This window comes from Pongo abelii, chromosome 6, assembly GCF_028885655.2.
Source record: "Pongo abelii isolate AG06213 chromosome 6, NHGRI_mPonAbe1-v2.0_pri, whole genome shotgun sequence".
NCBI classification, from domain to species: Eukaryota; Metazoa; Chordata; class Mammalia; order Primates; family Hominidae; genus Pongo; species Pongo abelii.
In genome coordinates, this window is record NC_071991.2 from 21,936,427 (window position 1) to 21,945,149 (window position 8,723).

At 47.5% G+C, this 8,723-nt stretch overlaps 1 protein-coding gene across 10 annotated transcripts in view; it reads right to left on the reverse strand.

Moving 5' to 3' along the window:
• TPST1 (tyrosylprotein sulfotransferase 1) overlaps nucleotides 1–7,412 on the reverse strand; it is a 353,853-nt gene extending 346,441 nt beyond the window's left edge. For 7 of the 10 annotated variants that reach the window (XM_054560487.1, XM_024250227.3, XM_002817896.5 and 4 more), the window contains exon 1: nucleotides 6,953–7,171. The gene's annotated coding sequence lies outside the window, so the exon portion shown is untranslated. Of the gene's footprint in view, nucleotides 1–6,554; nucleotides 6,682–6,952 lie in introns of all 10 variants that reach the window. The other 3 variants (XM_063725706.1, XM_054560486.2, XM_054560485.2) reach the window with 3 other exon arrangements.
• Between the last annotated feature and the right edge of the window lie 1,311 nt (nucleotides 7,413–8,723).

Consider the following 8,723-nt stretch of genomic DNA (forward strand, 5'->3'; position numbering starts at 1 on the left):
ATCGATATATGAGCAATCACAGGTGCTTCCTACAACAGTGCTTAAATACATGGGAATTATTTATTTCTTCCTACCCATCACCAATCCCAGTGAGATTCATTTAGGTATAGGGCTTGCTTGAGGCATATTCCTTACTTCCTTAATTTTCTTAGTTAAAAAGAAATTGTTATGCCACTGTTCAAGATCTTTTATCAAATTGACAGTTTTTGTTCTAGTTAAAAATTCCAAAGCTCATGAGCCTAAAATCAAGAGCTATTTGTTTGAAAAAGATACAAGATCGTTATACCTTAATTGTATGAAATAAAGTCTATTTTAAATAGTATCTTCTAAAGACAAAGCCTGAATAAACCTCTGTAGTAACTGTCACAGCTTAACCACCTTAAAAGCCAAGACATTACAGAGCAAATAATATTTATCTTAATCCACTCTAATTTATAAAGATTGTTTTGGGGTTTGTTTGTTTCTTTTTGAGGCAGAGTCTTGCTCTGTCGCCAGGCTGGAGTGCAGTGGCGCAATGTTGGCTCACTGCGACCTCTGCCTCCCAGGTTCAAAGGATTCTCCTGCCTCAGCCTCCCGAGTAGCTGGGACTACAGGCGCCCACCGCCATGCCCAGCTAATTATTGTACTTTTAGTAGAGACCAGGTTTCACCACGTTGACCAGGATGGTCTCCATCTCTTGACCTCGTGATCCCCCTGCCTTGGCCTCCCAAAGCGCTGGGATTACAGGCGTGAGCTACTGCGCCCGGCAAGATTGTGTGTTTTTAAAACAAGAATGACTACGCATATTTGACCAGTGACTTGTTAAGCAGCAAAGAAAGAAACAGCTGGTCAGTTTGCAAAATCATGAGTTCAAGCTCTGTTTTATATCACTTATCAACTGATTTATTCAACCAACTTTTATCAAGTTTCTAAAATGTATCAAGTACTGTGCAAGGCAGTGATGAAAAGATAAATAAGGCATGGTTTCAGACTTCAAGGAATTCCTTAGCTGTAAAAATGGACCGGCCAGGCGCGGTGGCTCACACCTGTAATCCCAGCACTTTGGGAGGCTGAGGCAGGCAGATCACCTGAGGTCAGAAGTTCGAGACCAGCCTCAATATGGAGAAACCCCGTCTCTACTAAAAATACAAAATAGCCGTGCGTAGTGGTGCATGCCTGTAATCTCAGCTACTCAGGAGGCGGAGGCAGGAGAATTGCTTGAACCTGGGAGGCGGAGGTTGCGGTGAGCCGAGATCACGCCATTGCACTCCAGCCTGGGCAACAAGAGCAAAACTCCGTCTCAAAAAAAATAATAAAATAAAATAAAAATAAAAATAAAATAAAAATGGACCCAGCAGATATAATTTAAATAAAATGTGATAAGTCCTTTAATAGGTAAATGTACACAGTACCAGGAAAGCAAGAAACTATGTCAACAAAGGCAATATTTATCCTGGTGTGCGTGTGTGTGTGTGTGTGTGTGTGAGAGAGAGAGAGAGAGAGGCAGACAGACAGACAGGGTCTCACTCTGTCACTCAGGCTGGAGAGCAATGGCATGATCATAGCTCACTGCAGCCTCAAACTCCTGGGCTCAAGCAATCCTCCTGCCTCAGCCTTCTACATGGCTGGAACTACAGGCATGTGCCATCACATGTGCCTGGCTAGTTTTTTCATATTTTGTAGAGACAGGGATCTTGCTGTGTTGCCCAGGCTGATCTCAAACTTCTGATCTCAGGCAATCCTCCCACCTCAATCTCCCCAAACTCTGGGATTACAGGTGTGAGCCACCACACCCAGCTATCCTGATATTTAAAGGATGAGTTACTACTATTGTTCACTCCCTCTTTGGGCTCTCAGCCCAGTTCTCAGTCCTAGATACCTATCACCATCTCATGGGAAGCATCTTTAAAGTAACAAGGTCTGGCCCTGCACCAGACCAAATGATACAGAATACCTGTGGATGCCTCGATCCCCCATCCTCATTCTTTAAAAGCTCCCCAGGTGATTTTAAGTAGTGCCTATGTTGAAAATCACTGAACCAGGCAATCTCACCTACTTCTGATGACTTCACTTTCAATTCTAGCACAGACCCTCCATATATATCTCCATCTTTAGGGCCAACTGCTCTCTCAGGCTATTTCCTGGGCATCAAGATGTTATCATTGGCTTTCTCCTTTTCCCTCAAAATTTGTTTATTTTCCTGTATTTCCTACCTGGATGAACAGAACCACCATTACCCAGACACCCAAGCCTGAACTCAGTACGTCATCCTTCACCCTTCCTTCTCCCTCTCTCTCACCTATACACCTAACCGGTTCTCCTTACTCCACAAATTCACTCCCAAATCTAACCCCTTGGCCTCACTGGCCTCATTATCTTTCACCTACATTCCTATAATGACCACCTTAATTGGTCTTTGTGCACCTAGTCTTGCCCCTCTCTAACCTGTTCTCTACAATGCTACCAGAGATCAGAGTAATTTTTCTGAAAATACACCTGAGGCCAGGCACAGTGACTCACACCCATAATCCCAACACTTTGGGAAGTCAAGGCAGAGGGTTACCTGAAGCCAGGAGTTCAAGACCAGCCTGGGCAACATAGCAAGACCCCCATCTCTAGAAAAATAAATAAATATAATCAAAATATACCTGGTCACAATACTCATTCATGTTACCTGCCAGAGTAGGGGATGCAGACATGAATCAAAACCCATCCTGATTTCAAAGCCCTACCCTTAGAGTAGAGAAAGACATGTAAACAAGTAAAGGACAGTAGAGATGAAGAGACATGGACTGCAGGCAGATGTCGGAAGGCTTTACTGCAGAGATAACCAGAAGCCTGTATAATCTACAGGTGGCTAAGTGGGAAAACGCATTCCACGGAGAAAGAGAAACACAAAGCCATTTAGGCATGTTCAGGTAATGGAGATGATTTTATATGGCTGAGGCAAAAGGCAAGGCATGCAGCAAGACACAGAGCCTGAGATGGGAACAAGCCAGACTTTTTAAGATCTGCCCAGGAAGAAATCGTTCAAAGGTTCCTCGCTATCATCAGGATTATGTGTTAGGACACACAAGGTCATTCATGAGCGGCTCCTATATACCTTCCCAGCCTCATCGCTCATTATGCCCATTCTCCAGCCTTTCCAAATTACCAGTTCTTTCCCAAAAGCACCAGGTTATCACACATTTTTCTTTTTTCTTTAATTTGGAGATGGAGTCTCACTCTGTTGCCCAGGCTGGAGTCAGCTCACTGTAACGTCCGCCTCCCAGGTTCAAGCGATTCTCCTGCCTCAGCCTCCTGAGTAGCTGGGATTACAGGCGCCTGCCACCACGCCCGGCTAATTTTTGTATTTTTAGTAGAGATGGGGTTTCACCATGTTGCCCAGGCTGGTCTTGATGGTCTTGATCTGTCTGCCTCAGCCTCCCAAAATGCTGGGATTACAGGCGTGAGCCACCGCGCCCAGCCTATGACACACTTTTCTATATGTTACCTTCTCTTCCAAACTGCCCATCTCCCCTTACCTTTCCTTGTCTAGATTCAGCTCTTCTGAAAACTTAGTTTACTGAGCGCTATGTACCTGGCAATTGGCTAGAAACTGGAGATACAATGAGATATGACACAACCCTTTTTTCTTAAAGGGTTCACTCTCAAGTCAGGGAGAAAAATAAGAAAACAGAACATTATAAATAGTAAAAATGGGCTGGGCACAGTGGCTCACGCCTGTAATCCCAGCACTTTGGGAGGCTGAGGCGGGCGGACTGCTTGAGGTCAGGAGTTTGAGACCAGCCTGTCCAACATGATGAAACCCTGTCTCTACTAAAAATACAAAAATTAGCTGAGTGTGGTGGCAGGCGCCTGTAATCCCAACTACTCGGAAGGCTGAGGTACGAGAATCACTCAAACCCTGGAGGCAGAGGTTGCAGTGAACTGAGATGATACCACTGCACTCCAGCCTGGGCAACAGACCAAGACTGTGTCACAAAAAAAAAAAAAAAAGAAAAAGTAAAAATGGTATAAGTGGTAAAAATGGAGATGGAAGTATGTACAGGGTGCTGTGGAAACACAAAGAAAAGTCACCTAACCCAAACTAAGGAGGAGGGGTAGTCAGAAAAAGTCCTAGGTGCCTGTAGACAGAAACTTGTCCTCACTCTCTCCAGGATGATGCTCCCAGAGCACCCTGTAGTCATCTCTGTCACAGTCTTGATTTTACGGTAGTGAATGGTCTGTTTCTTTACTGTTTTTTTCTCTGGATCACAAAGGGCCCAGGAAGGGGATGCGCCCATGCTGCAGAAGGCCTGGAAGGACTGGCTCAACACGCTAAGGGTTTGGGAGCTGGTGAGAATTTTTAAAGAAAACAAGCAGCATGATCAGATTGATAGTTCAGAAATAGAATCAATTCCAGCAGCAATGTGGAGGATTAAGTAGACTACAGGACCCAAAGGTTCAGAAAAAGCATAACCAAGGTCTGAACCAGTCTTCTGGCAATGAAGAGAGAAAAAAAAAAAAAAAGATCTTATGAAGAGAGGAAAAAAAAAGATCTGAGGTAGCAACAACAATAGGATCTATGCTGGACTTAATGTGAGGAGAAAAGAAGATGATTTTAAGGTTTCTAGAGTAAAGATCTTAAAATAGTAATGTTTGTACATGTGCTTGAAGGGGACTATGGGTGGACAGAAAGGGAAGGAAAAGGTAACCACATTTGAAGTAATCAAGCATCCACATACAGCTATGCAGTACACAGATGAAAATGAGAACCTGAGGTTCAAGAGAAATGGGGACCAAATAGACGTCTTGGAAAACCATAAATATACAGGTGCTATTTGAAGCCATGAAAGGAAGTGTAATCACACAAGGAAATTAGAGAAAAGAACAAAAATGAAACCCTAAGGAACGAACGTTAATCTCAGAACACTAATCTGAGAAGAATAAAAAAAGAAAAGGGAAGCATCAAGAAAAGCTTTGTTTTGGTCTGAATGGTGGAAACCTGAGGATGTATACCGTCCAACAGAAAAAATAGTAATATGGGAAGAGATCAAAGACATTAGCTTTTGAAAGGAAGACCCCTCTTCTTCTGAGATCAAAGGAAAGGATATTAGAAATCAGGTACAGACAGGCACAGACAAAAATGACCTCTCCTTAAGAGTTCAGGGCTGATGCCCACCAATTTATTCCGTGAAGTTAAGTGGCAAAATAAGCAATGAAGAGAAAGCAAGAGTAGGACAAAGAGTCCGAGAAGAATGGTAAAGATCTATAAATAGCCATTTAGATTTTAGGACATAAGAGGAATCTAGAGGTTAAGTCAAAGGATCTCCAGGACCCAGAAGTGCAGAAACAGCACCCAGCAGTTTAGTTATATGATTTTTGCCAGCCTGCCCTGGGAGCCCAGGAGCAGAAAAGGCTGACTGATTCATCCAGGCTTGAGACCATCAGAGCAAAGGTGGCAAGAATAGTACAGGGCCAATGACAATGCTTTTATCATTTTAAAAAGTCAAACGTATTTTACTCTTTTTTAAAAATCGACTCGCTATTTCCTCCGAGAGCCAGTGTTTGGAGAGGGGGAGGGAGAGGGGTGGATAATTCCTCTCTCACTCTTAGAGGACTTGTCAGAAGTTTCATTCTTAAGCATATTTGGTCTGTACAGCAGCTGATTCCAGGAAATCCAAATCCTGATTCCTCCTGGATCTTAAAAGATGAAAATTCATTGCAGCTCCCTGGACTATCCAGCTAATAGATAAACGCGTACAACATTGCTTATATACTATGCCACTTTAGCTGGGAGGTAGGGGCTCTTTCTTTCCTAAAAAGAAAGTTTCCCCAAACACTGCAGATGGGGATGGAGAGCTGATGGGGAGTAATTATACTGCAAAGCCCGCTGACTAGCAGCCTAAGAATCCTTTACAAAGGCAGTTAACATAAAACAGTACATGGCACGGATAGCAGAATTGTTTCTTCTTAATGAATGCAGTAAGTAATTGACCATTTAATCGCTTTACTGGAGTTCACCAATTTCTCCTGCCATCTCCCATACCATTCTTCAGGCAGAGTCAAATCCCTGTGGACACTGGACTTCTTGCTACCATCATCTGGAAAGTACAACACGCCTGGAAGGAGGAAGAGGCTAACATGCGTGACCACCTACCATGTGCCAGGCCTACTGTGTGCTAGACTCTGGGCAAGGGACTTTACATGTTATGGGGTGCAGCTGATGAAGATATTACACTATGGATTTGAGCCGGGCGCAGTGGCTCACGCCTGTAATCCCAGCACTTTGGAGGCCGAAGCAGAAGGATAGCTTGAGGTCAGGAGTTCGAGGCCAGCCTGGGCAACATAAGAGACTCCATCTCTTTTAAAAAAAAAAAAAAAAAAAAAAAAGCGATGAATCTGGCATTCCAGAGTGGGAAAGTGTCTGGAGGTTTAAGAGTAAGGGAAAGAAGAGGAGATCACGATGGTGGGTGGTCAAAGTGAGGGGAGAAGAGGCGAGTTGGGAAAGGAAGGTGCTTAGGAGCAAAAGGGCAAGACCCAGGGACACCTGGAGCGGGGCGGGCGACTGCCATGCAGACAGGACTACGTACAAAGGGTAGGATGATGGGGCGATGAGCTCAAGAAGCGCAGCCGGGGTAGAGGTGGGGGCAAATGTCCGATCCCGGCGAGACGAGGTCTCATCCCAGGGGACTGTGGGGCTAGGACGTGGTCCCAGGGCTGCGAGAAGGGAGAGAAGGGGCAGAGGGGAGAGGCCCCCGCGGCCGGGGCGAAGCCGAGCCCGGGAAACGCCGGCGATGGGGGAAGGGGCGTGGGAGCAGGGGCCGGACGGGCGAGACCCGGGGCTCTGCGCTCGGGGGCGGGGTTGGACAACTGGGAGGCACCGAGCAGAAGGCGACAAGGGGCCAAGGGATGCCAGGACGAGGAACGGGGCCGGGTGTGAGGAGACGAGAGGGGAGCGGAGCCGCAGCGAGCGCCGCGTCCCCCTAACCTGGGATGAGTGAGGAGCCGCCGCGCCGCCTGGACGGCATCCTGGCCTCAGCCGCTGGTCCCACCGCCTTCGGTGGGGGGCCACTCGGGAGCCCGCCCTCACCGCCAAGCGCCGGCAGCTGCCAGCCTGGACCGGCCCCGCAGAGCAGCACCGTTCCGTACCGCAACCGAGGCCGCCTCAGCAGCGACTCCCGCGGTCCCCGACTCAGCGCCAACCGCCAGGGTCCGGGGCGGTGGCGGGATCACACATCTGCTGCGATTGGCTTAGCGGACGATGTGTCAGCTGCTCTGATTCGTGAGTTCCGGCCTGCCGCCCACCGAGGGAGGCGGGACTGGGAATGGAGCTGAGTCTGGCAGGCGCCGAGGGGCGGGGGTCCGACGTCGCAGCCGGCCAGCGCCCCCACAGCCCTACCCGTGCGCGCTGCCGAGGGGGCTTCCCGGCAGCCGCAGGCCTGGCCGGGTGGTTGCCCTAGCAACGGCGCGCTTGGCCTGGCTGCAGGGGAGCCGCGGGCAGGTGGCGGTCCTCACCGCCCCCACCCCCAACGTGGGTGGCCCAGAGGCCTTCATCAGTGAAACCCTAGGACAGGAGAAGAAAATGAGGTTTTCCTGGTAATTCCCCTCCTCTGCTTCAGAGCCCACCTTTGCCCGCTGCTGGCAGAGAAGCTGTCATCTCCTGGGGGAGATAACGCGCAAATGCAAATAACGAACTCAAACACTATTTCATTCGCACGAGAGTGTAGACGTGCAATAGTCCCTCCCAACCACAGAGGTGGGGGGCTGACGCCCTAAAAGACTAGGGAGAAAAAGGCAAAGAAGCAAAAGAAAGGTGGGGAAAGGGCAGATATTTCACGAAATGATCCATTCATTTTACAGTTTCTTCCTACAGACACATCTACACCAGGTTCTGTCAAAGCAATTATTTCTACTCCGGTGACATGGATTAGAGAAGGCATGAGTGCAGAATCTAACAGCTGTATTCAAAATTGCTCTCTACTAGGCCAGGTGCGGTGGCTCATGCCTCTAATCACAGCACTTTGGGAAGCCAAGTCTGGTGAATCACCTGAGGTCAGGAGTTTGAGACCAGCCTGGCCAACATAGTGAAACCCCGTCTGTGCTAAAAATACAAAAATTAGCCGGGCACGGTGGCGGGCGCCTGTCGTCCCAGCTACTGGGGAGGCTGTGGCAGGAGAATTGCTTGAACCCGGGAAGGTAACTTACCTTCCTTTGCACATAGTATAATATTTTCAAGTTCATCCATGTTGTAGCATGTATCGGCACTTCATTCCTTGTTATGGCCGAATAATAGTCCATTATACAGACATCACCTTTTTTTTTTTTTTTTGAGAAGAGTCTCACTCTGTCTCCCAGGCTGGAGTGGAGTTATGTGATCTTGGCTCACTGTAACCTCCACCTCCCAGGCTCAAGTGATTCTCGTGCGTCAGCCTCCAAAGTAGCTGGAATTACATGCATGTGCCACCATGCCTGGCTAATTTTTATATTTTTAGTAGAGACGGGGTTTCATCAAGTTGCCCAGGCTGATCTTGAACTCCTGGCCTCAAGTGATCTGCCTGCCTTGGCCTCCCAAAGTGCTGGGATTACAGGAATGGGCCACTGTGCCTGGCTGGACATCATCTTTTATTTATCCATTAATCCATTGATGGACATCTGTTTCTACTTTTTTGGCTATTATACATGATGCTGCTATGAACATTTGTGTAGAAGTTTTTGTGTGTGGCCGGGCGCAGTGGCTCACGCCTGTAATCCCAGTGCTT